The sequence below is a fragment of the Bombina bombina genome, chromosome 2 (assembly GCF_027579735.1).
Source record: "Bombina bombina isolate aBomBom1 chromosome 2, aBomBom1.pri, whole genome shotgun sequence".
Lineage (NCBI taxonomy): Eukaryota > Metazoa > Chordata > Amphibia > Anura > Bombinatoridae > Bombina > Bombina bombina.
Window position 1 is genome coordinate 960,617,578 of NC_069500.1, and position 20,824 is coordinate 960,638,401.

Here is a 20,824-nt window from a genome sequence, read left to right on the forward strand (position 1 = left end):
GATATAAAAGGTAAAATACAATCTAGCAGCATTGCGAGACATTATCAAGCTGTACATAACAGCAACCCAGGTTGTCTACGCTTTACAGGTATAGACAAAGGTATTGTGCATGGAAGAGGGGGGGACAAACGATAAATGTCTGCTCCAAAAAGAGTGTAAGTGGATATTTACTTTGAACACTCTTTCGCCAGTTGGTCTTAATGAAAAGTTGGATATGGCTAGTTTCATCTAAAAAAGCCCCTTTCTATTATAATATTCATGTATATTAGAGTATTTGGATGTTATGAAAATGAATAGCTTTCTAACATCATTACTTGCTCCCTGAGTTTCTAATTTTAGTTTCAATTTTAATTAAAGACTACTTATTTCATTCTTTTGCTTATCTTTTGTTTTTCATTTTTCATTTTTTTTTTATTTATTTATTTTTTTTAATTTTTTTATTTGCAATTGTGAACGTCATTAACTAATTTGACTTATTATGTCTCATCAACTTTTTTGCTAGTTACTTTCTTTAGAATTAGTTAGGTTTGGTATGTATGTTACACATTGTTTAGCATCAAGATTAAGGTACATAATTGGTTAAAACTGGGAGGAGTCTTTGTGGATATATTCCCTCCCAGCAGGGCTAAGATCCATCCGCCCTGAGGAAGCCCCGTCTATCATTTGGCATTGTGGGTGAAACAATCAGGATCGTAGGCATTGGATCACAGACGCACATGTGACCAACCAGGAAGTAAGCACACAGTCCTACCACGCTGCAGTCTCAGCATGCAGCATTCAACTGGCTCAGCAAACTTTTTCATGGGACTCAATTACAAGGCAGTATTTCAGGAGGCAACCGGTAACAAACAGCGGACCTCAATTGTGGACACCTCCAGAATCAGATAAGTGCATGCTTATGGTTTAACATAGGAATATAGCTGCTTTCACTTGCAATATGGGGGGTTAGCCTGGACTGACTCCCACTGCTCATTTGGCTTGTTTGCTGTTTTCACACAACATCTTCAGCAATAAGAAGTACTATGCTTTACTAACACACATGCAGCTTTGGCAGCACCTATCCCATTTTGCATACCTTGGACTTATGCTAAGTCTGGCTGAAGACAATACCGCTATATGTAGAAAATCATCCTGGTGTGATTTGGTTGTTTTCTTCAGCAATACACTCTTGTGAGAATTTTATCTCAATATATGCAGGCATCTCTATGTAAACTGCTGTGTCTCTATGTAACTGCTGTACTGAGGCAATTCATTATGGAGGATGTATTACTATGTTCCACTATCTATCTTATTGCTAATAACCATTGCAATAGTTATTCTTCATACTTGCATGTAATTCACTATCTATCTTATTGCTAATAACCATTGCAATAGCTATTCTTCATACTTGTATGTAATTCTTTGTAATTGTTACTATACTGCCATTATTGTTGTTCCTGAAATCTTTACAAAGCACCTATCACTGCTTAGATCCCTAAAAATGTACCTGTCCGGTAATTATCCCTTGTATTGACTTGGGTACCGTGTACAGCTTGGGTGTAGCAGTGTACTAGGTGTCTTTGGATTGTATTTTTGCCAATATTATGATTATGATGTGCACATATTCAGGGTTTTAATTGGCCACATGTACTATATTGTTTGTTCAACATACTTTACTTTGTGTTGCTAACATATACCCGAGGCCAGCGCACAACTGGCCTATTGCTATGTTTGGACAGTTAGGATTTACTTCTTTCTGTACTATTAATAAATTATTTTTTGTTCTCAGTGATTGTACTGGTCAGAGATTCATTCCATTTGTTTAATTTAGCTACACTTTTGAGCTATTTTTTATAAAATAAGAGTGCTTGATTCCCTATCTATACAGGGCCTTAAGACATTTTTGATGGTCTTTGTTCTCCTCTTGTAGTTTGTTGAAGAATATATATATATATATATATATATATACACATACATACTGTGTATATTTATGTTTTTAAATGTGTTTTACTGTATATTTACTGTATATATTTCCCATTCCAATGTTCTTCACTTACATGGTAAAGTCCTTTTTATTATATGTTTAAATACATGTTTAAGTTCAGTTTTCCTGACTGTCGGCTAGATTACGAGTTGTGCGTTAGGTTAAAAAAGCAGCGTTAAGACTGAGGTCCTAACGCTACTTTTTTATGCCAGCTGGTATTACGAGTCTTGAAGGTTTAGGGTCACCACACACTTCTTTGGCCTTACCGCAAACGACTTACATAAACTTTGTAAAGTTGTTTTTCTATGGGACTTACATAGCGCCGGTATTACGAGTCTGTCCTGGGAGGCCAAATGTTAGCGGTACACCCTACCCTGTCAAGATCCCTAACGCATTTAAAAGTCAGTAGTTAAGAGTTTTATGGTACAACGCTGTAGCATAAAACTCATAACTAAAGTGCTAAAAAGTACACTAACACCCATAATAACCCCTAAACAGAGGCCCTCCCGCATCGCAAACACTATAATAAAAATATTAACCCCTAATCTGCCGCTCCGGACACCGCCGCCACCTACATTATATTTATGAACAAAGGATACACAAAATGAGATGGCGCTAATAGCCAGGAAAATCAACACACTTCTCATTTTGTGTATCCTTCGTTTTTCTTGTGGCCATTTTTGAGAGGTGGTCGGGGAGAGGCTTGGTAAATCTTTAGACTTTTAGCGCTGTATATATTTTTTGTACTCTTATATGTATGAACACCTAATCTGCTGCCCCCAACATCGCTGACACCTACATTATATTTATTAACCCCTAATCTGCCGCCCCAACATCGCCGCCACTATAATAAACATATTAACCCCTAAACCGCCGCACTCCCGCCTCACAAACATTAGTTAAATATTATTAACCCCTAATCTGCTGGCCCTAACATCGCCGCCACCTACCTACATTTATTAACCCCTAATCTGCCTCCCCCAATGTCACCGTCACTATATTAAAGTTATTAACCCCTAAACCTAAGTCTAACCCTAAACCTAACACCCCCTAGCTTAAATATAATTTAAATAAATCTAAATAAATATTACTATCATTAACTAAATTATTCCTATTTAAAACTAAATACTTACCTGTAAAATAAACCCTAAAATAGCTACAATATAACTAATAGTTTAGGATTTATTTTTATTTTACAGGCAAGTTTGTATTTATTTTAACTAGGTAGAATAGTTATTAAATAGTTTTTAACTATTTAATAACTATCTACTTAAAATAAAGACAAATTTACCTGTAAAATAAAACCTAACCTAAGTTATACTAACACCTAACACTACACTATAATTAAATAAATTAACTAAATTAAATACAATTACCTAAATTAAATTAAATTAGCTAAAGTATATATATAAAAACACTAAATTACAGAAAATAATAAACAAATTACAGAAATTTAAACTAGTTACACCTAATCTAATAGCCCTATTAAAAACAACCCCCCCCACAAAATAAAAAAAAACCCTAACCTAAACTAAGCTACCAATAGCCCTTAAAGGGCCTTTTGCGGGGCATTGCCCCAAAGTAATCTGCTCTTTTACCTGTAAAAAAAAATTCAAACAACCCCCCAACAGTAAAACCCACCACCCACACAACCAACCCCCCAAATAAAATACTATCTAAAAAAACCTAAGCTCCCCATTGCCCTGAAAAGGGAATTTGAATGGGCATTGCCCTTAAAAGGGCAGTTAGCTCTTTTTCTGCCCAAACCCTAATCTAAAAAATAAAACCCACCCAATACACCCTTAAAAAAACATAACACTAACCCCCTGAAGATCGACTTACCGGGAGACGTCTTCATCCAAGCCACATGAAGTGGTCCTCCAGATGGGCAGAAGTCTTCATCCAAGCCAGGCAGAAGTGGTCCTCCAGACAGGCATAAATCTTCACCCAGACGGCATCTTCTATCTTCATTCATCCGGCGCGGAGCGGGTCTATCTTTAAGACATAAAGGTAACTTTAAGTGACGTTATCCAAGATGGCGTCACTTAGATTCCAATTGGCTGATATAATTCTATCAGCCAATCGGAATTAAGGTAGAAAAATCCTATTGGCTGGTGCAATCAGCCAATAGGATAGAAGTTCAATCCTATTGGCTGATCCAATCAGCCAATAGAATTGAGCTTGCATTCTATTGGCTGATTGGAACAGCCAATAAAATGCAAGCTCAATCCTATTGGCTGATTGGATCAACCAATAGGATTGAACTTCAATCCTATTGGCTGATTGCATCAGCCAATAGGTTTTTTTCTTCCTTAATTCCGATTGGCTGATAGAATTCTAACAGCCAATCGTATTCTAAGAGATGCCATTTTGAATGACATCACTTAAAGGTACCTTCATTCTGTTTTAGTCGTCAGAAGAAGAGGATGCTCGACGTCGGATGACTTGAAGATGGACCCGCTCCGCACCAGATGGATGAAGATAGAAGATGCCGTCTGGATGAAGACTTCTGCCCGTCTGGAGGACCACTTCTGCCCGGCTTGGATGAAGACGTCTTCCGGTAAGTCGATCTTCAGGGGGTTAGTGTTAGGTTTTTTTTAAGGGTATATGGGTGGGTTTTATTTTTTAGATTAGGGTTCGGGCGGCAAATGGGGAGCTTAGTATTTTTTAGATAGTATTTAATTTGGGGGGTTGGTTGTGTGGGTGGTGGGTTTTACTGTTGGGGGGATTGTTTGTATTTTTTTTTACAGATAAAAAAGCTGATTACTTTGGTGCAATGCCCTGCAAAAGACCCTTTAAGGGCTATTGGTAGTTTAGTTTAGGCTAGGGTTTTTTTATTTTGGGGGGGGGGCTTTTTATTTTAATAGGGCTATTAGATTAGGTGTAATTAGTTTAAAGTTCTGTAATTTGTTTATTATTTTCTGTAATTTATTTTTCTTTAATTTAGTGTTTGTACTTTAGCTAATTTAATTTAGGTAATTGTATTTAATTTAGTTAATTTATTTAATTATAGTGTAGTGTTAGGTGTTAGTGTAACTTAGGTTAGGTTTTATTTTACAGGTAAATTTGTCTTTATTTTAACTAGGTAGTTATTAGATAGTTAATAACTATTTAATAACTATTCTACCTAGTTAAAATAAATACAAACTTGCCTGTAAAATAAAAATAAATCCTAAGATACATACAATGTAACTATTAGTTATATTGTAGCTATCTTAGGGTTTATTTTACAGGTAAGTATTTAGTTTTAAATAGGAATAATTTAGTTAATGATAGTAATATTTATTTAGATTTATTTAAATTATATTTAAGTTATAGGGTGTTAGGTTTAGGGTTAGACTTAGGTTTAGGGGTTAATAACTTTAATAAAGTGGTGGCGACATTGGGGGCATCAGATTAGGGGTTAATAAATGTAGGTAGGTGGTGGGGATGTTAGGGCCAGCAGATTAGGGGTTAATAATATTTAACTAATGTTTGTGAGGAGGGAGTGCAGTGGTTTAGGGGTTAATATGTATATAATAGTGTTGGCGACATTGGGGGCGGCAGATTAGGGGTTAATAAATATTATGTAGGTGTCGGCGATGTTGGGGGCAGCAGATTAGGGGTTCATAAGTATAATGTAGGTGGCGGCGGTGTCCGGAGCGGCAGATTAGGGGTTAATAATATAATGTAGGTGTCAGCGATGTTGGGGGCGGCAGATTAGGGATTAATAAGTGTAAGATTAGGGGTGTTTAGACTCGGGGGTTCATGTTAGGGTGTTAGGTGTAGACATAAATTTTATTTCCCCATAGGAATCAATGGGGCTGCGTTACTGAGTTTTCTGCTGTTTTTTTGCAGGTGATAGACTTTTTTTCAGCTCGATCTCCCCGTTGATTCCTATGGGGAAATCGTGCACGAGCACGTTACACCAGCTCACCGCTGACTTAAGCAGCGCTGGTATTGGAGTGCGGTAATGCGCAAAATTTTGCTCAACGCTCACTTCTTGTCTTTTAACGACGGATTTCTGAAAACTTGTAATACCAGAGCTGCAGGTAAGTGAGCGGTGAGACAAAACTGCTTGTTAGCACCGCACAGCCTCTAACGCAAAATTTATAATCTAGGTGTAAGTGTTTATTTTATGTGTTATAAATACTGCTTACATTTTCATTACATTAGTTGTGTGCAATCAGGTGTTTTTTTCAAAGAACAGCAATATGTATGACGTATTCCATATCAACCAATAGGTTTATTTCATTTTAACCCTTTGGTGGTCACTTTAAAGGATAGCTCAAGTACAGAGACACAACTTCATTCTCAATAAAGCTGAAGGTGGAAGTGAAAAATGTGTTCAGTTCTAATTATTCATGGCTAGTAATGTAAAACAAAATTGCAGCAACTACATTACAACAATATTTTCCATACCATGACCACAAGAAGGTCGTGTCAACTTTCAAACCACCATAGGAGAAAAAAAAACATTTGGCTATACTTAAGGAAAAAAATGGAGAGGGAAGTGACATCAGAGTGGCCTGTTAGGCATGACATGAAAACTGATAACTATTTTGATCCCTATTTCAACATCACTGTGCCAGGAGGACTTCTGCCTTGTTTCAGTACTGGCAGAAGTGACTTGTGGTTGTGCTTAAAGTGAAAAACTGTGTAATGGGGAGAGGTGTGGCTGTCAGTCTTATATAACTCTCATTTTATGAAATCCAGGGAACTTGAGCACCAGGACTCCTTTGTTGCTTGTCTGTGTATTCTGGGTTTGTTGAGCCCTGCTCTAATAAAGAATATACCAGAATAGTGGACGCTATAAATATGACACCCATCTTGTCTCTTTATTTCTGATTGTAAATGGTTGAAAAGCAATCAGGATTTGTTGATGCAGATTCAGAACTATGATTTCAATAAAGATTGAAGAAGCATACGGTAATGATGGATGCTACTTTGAGCAGGAGGCTTGGGGAGTGCATGCAATAGATTGTAGTACTTTGAGTGAGTCATAGTTCTTGTGGTAAGTAATTATTTGGGTTAGGGTTTCCTTGCTGGGAATTCATTGTGAATTTAATATGTAACTCTTCAAAGCTCAGTACATACATCCCATTAAATACACAGTATGAATTATAGATGTAGTCAACCACAAATTACCATGTCTACTTTGAAGATAATGTCTAACCAGATAAGGACAGTAAATGGAAATAGTTACTTGCTGACCACAACTCTAAATATGTGTATGAATAGCTTATTGCTTCAAAATGACAGGCTACATTGCAGTTCCCTTACTAAGACAAAAAATAGAACCAAGATTAATTATCAAGTACCTGTGTCTCGGAGTATGTTCTTCACTTGTATCAACAATAACTAATTTCTTGTTGGGATGTGACAGAATATCAGCATCCCACTCGACCCCTCATTCTGAAAGTGCTCCTTTAGTAAAAAGAAAATGATAAATCAAAGTAAACATAAAAAGTTGTACTTGTTTTATTGCAAAATGAGCATTCTTAGTGTAGCCACTACCTTCAGAAAAATGAGGAACTTGACATGTTGATAATTTAAGTTGTATTTTGCCCTCTTTTGAGCATGTGCAAACTAACTTTCTGTATCTCAAGAATTAACTGATTACTAAACCAGCTTATGTCACTTACGAAGATTTACAACATCCTGCCCTCTTGTAGGATTGTGACAGGAAGTATGTTTTTTGTTTGCTGCTGCTCTCCAAACCATTGCATACACTGAAGGTAAATCTTTTCAGCTACCTCCCAATGCCTATGTATGGGTCTCATGGTAATCTTACTTGTCCTATTTGATTAATTTGTAATATAAAAATAAAAAAAAAGGTTGAGTTTCACCCCCAGTCTGGTCAAAAATCACTGCATTGAATTCCAGTAGTCGGCTTAAGAATGCACACCAAGTAATTTAGTTCAGTTAATTCCTGCAGACCCAGCATTCTATTTATGTTGCACAAATATTAATAATATTTAGCACCTTTCATGAGGGTAAATCTAGGGGCGCGATCCGATATAGATCGTAGTTTGCGGCGCAAGCGAGGGAACCCGCGTCGCCCGCAGTTTCAGCTCGCAACTCGAGCTATCCCATATACTGCGCCATCAGATGCTAAAGTGCCGTAAGTCTGATAAACCAGCGATGTCCAGAAATCTGCGCAAGTACAAATTTCTGGCGTCGCCAGTGACTTACGGCACGTTAGAAACTGCCGGCGCCTACAAAACCTGACTAAAGTCTAAATCACCCGCACTGTCTAACATGCCTCCCTAACATAGCCCGACAAGTCTAACACACCTCCCTAACATAGCCCGACACGTCTAACCCTCTATCCGCTATCCCCCCTCACTATCCTAACAATAAAATATGTATTAACCCCTAAACCGCCGCTCCCGGAGCTCGCCTCAACCTAATAAAATTATTAACCCCTAAACCGCCGCCAGCTATATTAAATCTATAACCCCCCTAAAGTGAGCCCCTAACACCGCCGCCATCTACCTTACCTACCCCCTAAAGTGAGCCCCTACCCCGCCGCTATCTATTGTAAAATTATTAACCCCTAATCTAATCCCCCTATACCGCCGCCAGCTATATTAAATTATTTAACCCCTGAAATACTAAACTATCCCTACCACTAAACCTAAGTCTAACCCTACAAATAGCCCTGAAAAGGGATTTTTGCATGGCATTGCCCCAAAGTAACAGCTCTTTTGCCAGCCCTTAAAAGGGCTTTTTGCGGGGCATGCCCCAAAGAATTCAGCTCTTTTGCCAGCCCTTAAAAGGGCTTTTGGTGGGGCTTTGTCACAAAGTAAACTGCTCTTTTGCCTACAATCTACATCCCCCTACATCGCGGCCACCTATAATAAATGTATTAACCCCTAATCTAATCCCCCTACACCGCCGCCAGCTATATTAACTATATTAACCCTAATTATATTAGGGTTAATATAGTTAATATAGTTATTATATTATATATATTAACTATAATAACCCTAATTATATTAGGGTTAATATAGTTAATATCGTTATTATATTATATATATATAAAGTATAATAACCCTATCTAACTCTAACATCCCTAACTAAACTCTTATTAAAATAAATCTAATATTAATATTATTAATTAAAATATTCCTATTTAAATCTAAATACTTACCTATAAAATAAATCCTAAAATAGCTACAATATAATTAATAATTACATTATAGCTATGTTAGGGTTTATATTTATTTTACAGGTAAATTGTTAATTATTTTAACTAGGTATAACAGCTATTAAATAGTTATTAACTATTTAATAGCTACCTAGTTAAAATAATTACCCAATTACCTGTAAAATAAATCCTAACCTAAGTTACAAATACACCTACACTATCAATAAATTAAAGAAACTACAAATATCTATCTAAAAATACAATTAAATAAACTAAACTAAATTAAAAACAAACAAACACTAAATTACAAAAAATAAAAAAAAGATTACAAGATTTTTAAGCTAATTACACCTATTCTAAGCCCCCTAATAAAATAATAAAGCCCCCCAAAATAAAAAATTCCCTACCCTATTCTAAATTAAAAAAAAGTTCAAATCTCTTTTACCTTACCAGCCCTTAAAAGGGCCTTTTGTGGGGGCATACCCCAAAGAAAACTGCTCTTTTGCCTGCAAAAAAAAACACAATACCACCCCCCAACATTACAACCCACCACCCACATACCCCTAATCTAACCCAAACCCCCCTTAAATAAACCTAACACTACCCCCCTGAAGATCTCCCTACCTTATCTTCACCACGCCAGGCCGAACTCCTCATCCGATCCGGGCGATGTGTTCCAGCAAGCGGCAGTGAAGTCTTCTTCCATCTGGGCGATGTGTTCCAGCAAGCGGCAGAGAGTCTTCTTCCATCGGCGATGTCTTCAAGCAAATCGGCATCTTCAATCTTCTTTCTTCGCTCCTCCGCCACGGAGCATCCATCCGGCACGGCGACTTCCCGACGAATGAGGTTCCTTTAAATGACGTCATCCAAGATGGCGTCCGTCGAATTCCGATTGGCTGATAGGATTCTATCAGCCAATCGGAATTAAGGTAGAAAAATCTGATTGGCTGATTGAATCAGCCAATCAGATTCAAGTTCAATCCGATTGGCTGATTGGTTCAGCCAATCGGATTGAACTTGAATCTGATTGGCTGATTCAGTTTAGGGAGTTACGGGGCTCCAATTGTCAGCGTAAGGCTTCTTACGGCTGCTTTTTGTGGCGAGGTGAAAATGGAGTAAGATTTCTCCATTTTCGCCACGTAAGTCCTCACGCTGTATATTGGATACCAAATTGCGCGGGTTTGGTATACCTGCCTATGGCCCAAAAAACTACGGGCAACGGCAGAAATATATGCGCGTAACTTCTAGGTTACGCGGTATATAGGATACCAAACCCGCGCAAATATTGGCGTCGCCGACTTTTGCGGGCGACGATTTTTATCGGATCGACCCTCAAATGCTTAAAGTTAAAACTTAATGAGACAAATTTTATATTAAAGATAACATAACTACATATTAAAATACAAAATGAGTCAAGAAGGTTTATTTCTATGCTTATCATTCCCCTAACACACCAGTTATTTTTCAAATTGCAAGGGTACTCTATAGCCGTGAAACCTTATATCATAAGTAGTAAACACAATAAATTAATCCCCAGGCATAAATCCTCTAACTCCAATTTGAATTCCTTTATACAAATGCTTGATTTATTATTTGATACTAATGTACTGATCTGCTCCTGTTTCTGCATTATCTGTCATTTTTATTTTGTAATTGTATTTATTTAGCTTGCCTGATTTTAATATAAGGTTATAGGTACTTTTAATAAATGTTTCTTTTAATTATGGTTAAGTTTTATCTTTAAGTACCCAGGTTTGATCTTCACATTACGTTATATAGTAAATATTATTAATATCTGAGTGCCTGCAGCATACTTCTATGCTCCTGATTTACTTTTTATAAATGATATCTGCATTTGCACCCTCCACTGATAATTAGAGTTGTAGCTGTTTTTCTCTAGGGATGGTAAATTGGAAAGTATGGTATATGTTAATAAATTAGTCTGATCACTATATTTTCAGATTTTTTTAAACTGTCTTATTATGTCTGCTATATTCCTTATTATAGCAAACCTGGCTGTGGTATCATACATTTTCTTTTCTTATAATTAAGCTTTTTAAGAGACAATACTTGTGCTAGCACACCCATAAATATCTTTTAGTTTGCATCTTTAGGTTTCAAGAATAAGGTATGGACTGTCATATTTCTGAATATAATGATGAAAATAGTCACACATTTCTTTTGAAATATAGTTTTTCCCAAGAAAATATATTTTACCAGATAGCAATTAGCAAAAAAGAAACATGTATCAGTGTATGCTGTGTTCAATAAAGAAAGCCTACTACTCTTTTTCATGGGTGCATATACATAATTTGATAAATAAGCAAACATTAGCACATAAAGGTGATCTCAAAAGGGGAAGTTCTAATGTAGTCATTTAAAGGAATATAAAGTAGTCTGTTTCATTGTTGTAATACAAAATACACTAAGCAGTGGATTATACTGAATAAAAACCATAACACTATGTATTATTCATAATTTTAAAAGGATTTTACAATTTTTTAAATTATTTTGTGCAGGTCTATTACTTCCTGTCACAATCCAAAAAGGGGGCTGTGGTCTCTACAGGTATGCAAAGAAGGAGTGGCTACACTGAGAATTTTTAAGTGCTCATTTTGCAAGAAAATAAGTATTTTGTTTGCTGTTTTTAACACAGTTGGTTTATTTTTATGTCTACTTAATTTTTCCATTAGTTTTTTTACTAAAGGAGTACTTTTTCATACTCTCTAAGGGCTAGTTTTCATGTGGTGCACTAACAGTTGGGTGCTAGCAGAAAGGGTTTAGTTGCGGCTCTTTGCGCAAGTCGGAAGTTTCTACTCCAGAATTGTTATTGTTTAAAAAGATAGATAATCCCTTTATTACCCATTCCCTAGTTTTGCATAACCAACATAGTTATATTAATATACTTTTTACCTCTGTGGTTACCTTGTATCTAAGGCCTCTATTTAACAAAGTCTGGCGGACCTGATCCGATAGTGCGGATCAGGTCCACCAGACCTCGCTGAATGCGGAGAGCAATACGCTCTCCGTATTCAACATTGCACCAGCAGCTCACAAGAGCTGCTGGTGCAACGCCACCCCCTGCAGACTCGCGGCCAAGGGGCCACCAGCAGGGAGGTGTCAATCAACCTGATCGTACTCGATTGGGTTGATTTCCGGCGATGTCTGTCCGAGTCAAGGTGTGGTGTTGTTTTTCATATAAAACCCATTTGGCTTTCTAGGAAATTGAAACCCCATTTTATTAACCTTTCCACATCAACCAAATAATTTATCCTGTTACAGTGCTCCTAAATTTACCAAGATGTTTCAAGTTGGACCCTATTTTCTACACTGCGTACATCATGGACTTATTTTCTTCCAGTGCATGAGCTCTAGTGTCATATCATGTTATGCTAATGAGAAGAAAAGATTTAAGATCATGAGCTGTGAGACTCAAGAATGTGCATAAACTTGGAAGGGTTTAGGCCCTGTAGAACATTCATAGGAGTGTTTGGAATATTTGGTGATTATCAAATTCCTGTTGTTTCTGTTTTCTCCTGATCAATTTTCTCATGTGCTTCCCTGGTTATCTGCACTCTGACACCTTGATGTGCCTTTTTGTTTACTCCTTCAATTTTGACACCAAATGTGGACACCTAAGAAGGCTTAAAACATTTACTGTGTGTGTATTTTAGGCTATGCTGCTGCAGGTTGCTTCTAACAGTGCAAATGTATTTCTTAAATAATTGTTGTATTTGTCAACTCTATTTTATTGTATTTGTGTAAGAATTTTTATAAAGTGGATAAAATCTATTTATTATGTGTGAGTGCTGTTCATTTTGTTTAGTGTCTAAATGTTGACTTTTTGTCTAGTTACTAAATAAATTCTTTGTTTTCAGTCTCCTGTCTTAGTCCTAGCAGTTCCAATTGCTCACCTGAACTTTGCTATCATTTTCCATATTCCTTCCTATACTCCTTGTATTCTGGATTTCTGGTAGTTTTAATATACCTTTTTCAATTTCTCCCTATGCAAATTATTAGGGATTTTCATGTAGTGTAAGGCCACTTGAACCCCATGTGCAAACTGGGTTCAAAATGAAAAAAAGATTTAAAAACATGTGAACATATTTGTCAAAAAAGCACTTGCATTGTTTTTCTAATGGATTGGAATATATGGCTATATCATTGAGTTATAGAACTCTGAGAGTAGCAATTTAGAATAACCGAATGATGATATCACTGGTTACATAAGTATATAAGATGTTCTTAAAAAAAATAAAAAAAATGTGATTAAACAAACACAGAAAATAATTTGCTATTAGGGGGATTGAACTCTAGATATTAGATTCTTAGGTAGACACCTTGACCACTATTGTATCTGTTCCAACTGATGTTTTTAACTGTTTTTAAAAGTGATACACTCTATGTAAGTGGTATAACAAAGCAAATAAAAATGTGATCAAACAAGCACAGTGCATAGATAGAAATGCAAAAAATATATTTAAATTATAATTCACCACAAATTAAATAGATGTAGAAATTCCACTATATTTTCTTGAATTCTTCTGTTATAGTAATGTCTTAGAGGCCGATTAATCATTGTGCGGGCGGACATTATCTGCTGTAGCGGATCATGTCCGCCACACATTGATAAATGTCGACAGCATACTCTGTCAGCATTTAACATTGCACAAGCATTTGTGTGAAATGCTTGTGCAATGCCACCCCCTGCACATTCATGGCCAATCAGCCGCTAGCAGGGGGTGTCAATCATCCCGATTGTATCCAATTGGGATGATTGCTGTCCGCCACCTCAGAGGTCAAATGTAATGGAACTGGAGCGGTTCTGCAAAGAAGAGCGTGCAAATATTGCACAGTCTAGTTGTGCAAAGTTCACAGAGACATATCCCAACAGATTAAAAGCTGTAATTAAAGCAAAAGGTGGTTCAACAAAATACTGACTCAAGGGGGTGATCCTTTTTCAAACTCAGTGATTCTGTTTTTGAATTGTCTTTATTTTTGCCGGATATGTTGGTGTTATATATTTCACTTGGTTGGTATAAGTTGCACTGAGTAATTACAACTGGATAAACAAAAATGCGGCTAGATTACGAGTTTTTGTCGGTAAGGCTTGTGGGGCTAACAAGTAGTTTCAACTCACCGCTCACCTACAGACAATGCTGGTATTACGGGGTTTTTTAAACCCAGTGTTAGCCGCAGAAAAGTGAACGAAGAGCAAAATTTTGCTCCACATCTCACTGTAATACCAGCACTGCTTACAGTAGCGGTGAGCTGGCAAAACTTGCTCTTGCACGATTTCCCCATAGGAATCAATGGGGGAGAGCCGGCTGAAAAAAACCTAACACCTGCAAAAAAGCAGCATTCAGCTCCTAATGCAGCTCAATTGATTCCTATGGGGAAATACTTTTTATGTCTATACCTAACACCCTAACATGAACCCCAAGTCTTGAAACACCCTTAATCTTACACTTATTAACCCCTAATCTGCCGTCCCCAACATCGCCAACACCTACATTATATTATTAACCCCTAATCTGCCGCTCCGGACACCGCCGCCACCTACATTATACTTATTAACCCCTAATCTGATGCCCCCAACATCAACGCAACCTAAATTTTATTTATTAACCCCTAATCTGCCGCCCCCAATGTCGCAGCAATCTAACTACAATTATTAACCCCTAATCTGCTGCCCCCAATGTCGCTGCAACTATATTAAAGTTATTAATGTTATTAACCCCTAAACCTAAGTCTAACCCTAAACCTAACACCCCCTAACTTAAATATAATTTAAATAAATCTAAATAAAATAACTACAATTAAATAAATTATTCCTATTTAAAACTAAATACTTACCTATAAAATAAACCCTAAAATAGCTACCATATAACTAATAGTTACATTGTAGCTATCTCAGGGTTTATTTTTATTTTACAGGCAACTTTGTATTTATTTTAACTTTGTACAATAGTTATTAAATAGATACTATTTAATAACTTCCTAGTTAAAATAAAGACAAATTTACCTGTAAAATAAAAATAAACCTAAGTTACAATTACACCTAACACTACACTATAATTAAATTAATTCCCTACACTAACTACAATTAAATACAATTAAATACAATTATCTAAATAACAAAAAAACAAACACTAAATTACAGAAAATAATAAAATAATTAAAAAAAAATTAAGCTAATTACACCTAATCTAATCCCCCTAACAAAATAATAAAAAAAAATAATAATAATAAAAATCCCTACCCTACACTAAATTATAAATAGCCCTTAAAAGGGCTTTTTGCGGGGCATTGCCCCAAAGTAATCAGCTATTTTACCTGGAAAAAAAAATTCAATACTTCCCAACATTAAAACCCACCACCCACACAACCAACCCTACTCTAAAACCCACTCAATCCCCCCTTAAAAAAACCTAACACTAACCCCCTGAAGATCACCCTACCTTGAGACGTCTTCACCCAACCGGGTAGAAGTGGTCCTACAGACGGTCCAAAGTTTTCATCCTATACGGGCAGAAAAGGTCCTCCAGACGGGCAGAAGTCTTCATCCAGGTGGTATCTTCTATCTTCATCCATCCGGAGCGGAGCGGGTCCATCTTCAAGACATCCGACACGGAGCATCCTCTTCTTTCCGACGACTAACACTAAATGACAGTACCTTTAAGTGACGTCATCCAATATGGCCTCCCTTCAATTCCGATAGGCTGATAGAATTCTATCAGCCAATTGGAATTAAGGTAGAAAAAATCCTATTGGCTGATCCAATCAGCCAATAGGATTGAGCTCGCATTCTATTGGCTGTTCCAATCAGCCAATAGAATGCAAGCTCAATCCTATTGGCTGATTGGATCAGCCAATAGGATTGAACTTCAATCCTATTGGCTGATTGGATAAGCCAATAGGATTTTTTATACCTTAACTGAAGTGGCGGCGATGTCCGATCGGCAGATAGGGGTTAAAAAAATGTATTTAAGTGTTTGCGATGTGGGGGGGGGCTCGGTTTAGGGGTTAATAGGTAGTTTATGGGTGTTAGTGTACTTTTTAGCACTTTAGTTAAGAGTTTTATGTTACGGCGTTAGCCTATAAAACTCTTAACTACTGACTTTTAAATGCAATTGGAGTCTTGACAGGAGAGGGTGTACCGCTCACTTTTTCCAAGACTCGTAATACTGGAGATAGGAAAATCCCATTGAAAAGATAGGATACGCAATTTACGTAAGTGGATTCGCGGTATGCTTGAGTCGAGGAAAAAAAGTGAGCGGTACACCTGTACCTGCCAGACTCGTAATACCAGCATTAGGAAAAAAGCAGCGTTGGGACCTCTCAACGCTGCTTTTTAACCCTAACGCAAAACTCGTAATCTAGCAGATGGTGTCTGTCTTAATTTCAAGCTGCAAAGCAACAAAATGTGAATATTTTCAAGGCAGTTATTCTTTTCAATACCCACTGCATATAAAAACAGATAAATTAAATACAAACAAATCTTACAGTCAGGCACAGATTTAAATCAAGGGAATGCACACACAGGCAGCGTGTATTAGACCTGTAAACTTCCAAGTAACCTCAGTTTATCTTTAGCCACTTGGAAAAATATTTAGATAACTCTGATTCCTAGAACAGGGGTCTGAACCATCAAATATCTGTGGCGCTATAAAAAGCTCAAAACCTATAAACAATATGGCTTATAATAATGAAAATATGTAAAAATATGGTAAGGTAAATATTTAATATAAAAATTGACAATAATTAAAAATAAGCGCAAAAAGATAAAAACGATTAAAAATTGCTGCAATACAGGGTAAATGCATCCATCAATTCATAAATATACAGGAAGGCATTCATACACATGAAAATAAAAATACATGTAAAAATAATCTATACACATAAGGATGTAGATATAGCTGTAGAAAGTGTATCAACAGATACACTGTGTCAGAGGGTGTTTGGAGCTTCAGGCAATGTGTAGAAAAAGGATAAACAGCGCTCCTTAAACACTCGCTCTGGCTACCTTCCTTTATTCACACCAAAAAAGCCTCCAAGATGAATTAAACAGGAATGATTTCCTAGAAGAAGACATAAATCAAAATGAAAATAGAGGGGTAGTATTAGAAAATAGATATGAACCTCTGAGACACATAGAACAGCCTAGATGTGATTCCCCCAGGCTTAGAACCTCTAAACAAACAGGAAATGATAACGACAACATTAATAAGACCCATCATTTTTTAGGGATAGGCCAAAGACAAATACAAGAAAGCCCATTACCACAAAGAAATGTAAGAAAAAGACAGGCATCAGAAAAAGAAGGAGGAAGGAAAGAGAGGAGGAATCAAACGGGCACAAAAAAATAAGAAATTGGGATTAAATAAACCAAATGGGATTTTCAATTTAAGTAAATTCCAACTAACAAAAACCCATGAGGAAATTCTGAGTAAGGGCCTTACATTTACCCCCACTAGCAGAATAAATAGATTTGATACTTATGTGGATGCCCACAAATTTATTAAAAAATTGACAGTTAGAAGATGGTTTGCTAGAACCGAGATTGAAAAACAAGCACAATCAAGTCTAGTAGACTCAAATGGTTTCCATTCAAATTTAAAAAGAAATCTAGCTTTTACCCAAAATATGATAAGGTACATGCAATAGAAACTTTTGAGAAATTGGTCACTCGAGATATAGAGAACATAAAAGATGATAAAATTAATAAGGTAAATAATAATTTAAGTAAAAAACAACTAAAGGTCATTAAGGAGTTAGAAGATAATGATAATATAATACTGAAGCCAGCGGATAAACGGGGAGGAATAGTTGTGCTTGACACTGAGGATTATAATAAAATATGTAGAATTATCGTAGAGAACACAAATACTTATTGTAAGATTCAAAACAACCCCACAATAAGTTTCAATAAACAATTGGAAATTCTGCTAGATAAAGCGAATGTGGAAGGAATATTGAACAAAAAAAAGAGGGAGTATCTATTCTTAAGAAACCCTAAAATTCCATTATTATATTGCTTACCCAAGATCCATAAATCCCTAATTTCCCCTCCAGGTAGACCAATAATATCAACGATTAGTTCAATAACTTCTAATGTCTCTGAATACATTGATATTTATCTACAGAAATATGTAAGGGAATTACCCTCTTATTTAAAAGATTCCACTGATATCCTAAAATCATTAGAAGATGTTATATGGGACGAAAACTTTTGGATTGCAACATGTGATGTTGCCTCTTTATATACTTGTATAGCTCATGAAGATGGATTAAGAGCAACACAATTTTTTCTAAACAAAGATGATAATTTAAAGTCATCCCAAAAATCATTTATTTTGGAATGTATACATTTTATTTTGACTCACAATTATTTTTCCTATAATAACCAATTCTGTTTACAAAAATGTGGTACAGCTATGGGGACCAGATTTGCCCCAAGTTATGCGAATCTCTTTATGGGACTGTGGGAGAGAGATTTGATCTGCAATAGCTTACTTGCGGCAAATCTGGTCCTGTACAAGCGGTACATAGATGATATTATAATAATCTGGAAGGGGACAAAAAATGAATTTGAACACTTTTTATTAGATATGAATATAAATGAAATTTACTAGTGAATTAAATAAAGAAAAAAATAACTTTCTAGACAATATATATATATATATATATATATATATATATATATATATATATATATATATATAGTAAATAATGTCATCAACACTAAAACTTATTTTAAAACCGTTGATGCAAATAATTACATCCACCAAACGAGTTGCCACCATAGATAGAAAGTGGAAAGATAATATACCAAAGGGGCAACTATTAAGAATCAGAAAGAATTGCAATAATGATGGTGATTACGATAAAAAGTCTAACATTCTAAAAGAAAAATTCTTAGCAAGAGGCAATGAAGAAGCAAAAATTGAAACCATCAGAGAGGATGTAAAAAAAGTGACAGAAAAGAGTTAATAAGAAAAGAATCCAAACACGACAAAGATAAAGACAAAAATACAAATGTTAATAAAGATGATAATAAATTATTTATTCCTTTTATTACAAAATACAGCCAAAATAGTCAGATTGTTGAGAAAATAATTAGAAAATATTGGCCGATACTCAGAAGCGATGATAGAATAGGAGATCTGTTAACTAAATACCCCTATATGGTATACAAAAAAAATCACAAAATTTGAAAACCATTTTGGCACCCACTGAGATTAAAAAGAAAATAAAGATCAAGATATTACGGGAAAGACCATTAATGTTTTTTTTCCATGTTTGACATGACAAGTACGTTTGACATGTTTGACATGCAAAGATGTCAGGATAAAAATGTAGTATATCTTTTAGAGTGTAAATGTGGCCAACAATATATAAGCGAATCAGAAAGACCCCTGAGAGATAGAATTAGGGAGCATATCCTGTCTATTGAACACTGTGATCAGGATAGAAATAAAGATCTCCCTATACCAAAACATTTTAAAGAGTGCAACAATGCTAATGAAAAATATCTTAGATATACAGGAATAGCAAAGATCAAAAAAAAAAAAAACTGGAGGGGTACTGATATACATAATAATTTATTAAAATTAGAGAGTAAGTGGATTTTTTAAATGAAAACTTTAACACCTAAGGGACTAAATCAAGAATTTGATTTAGGGTGTTTCCTTACAGAATAGTCCGATCATATATCTATTTGCTCTTTATCCTGCTTTTTATATACATTTTTTATATACATTTTTTTATACACATTTGCTTCTTTTGGTATAAATCATATATTCCCTTCACAATAGCCTCAATATGCTGAATTTTTATATGATGGATTATATGTATTTTTATGTATATCAATTTAGCAATATTAAATCCAAAAAGCATATATATTTTCTATTATTTTTTCAGTTTTTTCAGTTTGCTGAATTGCGCACCATATCCCTTTAAATTTCACTTGTGATATCCCTTTAAATTTCACTTGTGATATCCCTATATTAAGAGCTTATGGCTATCAGCTAATTGAAGCTTGACAAAGGCTGTTGAACAGCTGAAACGCGTTGCTCCTTGAATTGACCCCTCTGACGATCCGTAGTTTGAGCGTGGGTCGCAGCTGATTGGATCTGATCTGAATTGAACTGTTGTAACCACTAATTGCGGTAACCCAGAAGAGACGAGTAGCACTGAGCTTGGGACGCTGTTCAGTAACTGCTGATGATCATACATATACACCTCCCGGTGTAAGTAAAATTGGACACCTTTGTGTTTTGAACTTTCTTCCACTGGTGACAAGTTGTTTTTTCTTGTCTTCTTCTAGGAAATCATTCCTGTTTAATTCATCTTGGAGGCTTTTTTTGGTGTGAATAAAGGAAGGTAGCCAGAGCGAGTGTTTAATGAGCGCTGTTTATCCATTTTCTACACATTGCCTGAAGCTCCAAACACCCTCTGACACAGTGTATCTGTTGATACACTTTCTACAGCTATATTTATATCTATATCCTTATGTGTATAGATTATTTTTACATGTATTTTTATTTTCATGTGTATGAATGCCTGACTGTATATTTATGAATTGATGGATGTATTTACCCTGTAATGCAGCAATTTTTAATTGTTTTTATCTTTTTGTGCTTATTTGTTATTATTGTCAATTTTTATATTAAATATTTACCTTACCATATTTTTACATATTTTCATTATTATAAGCCATATTGTTT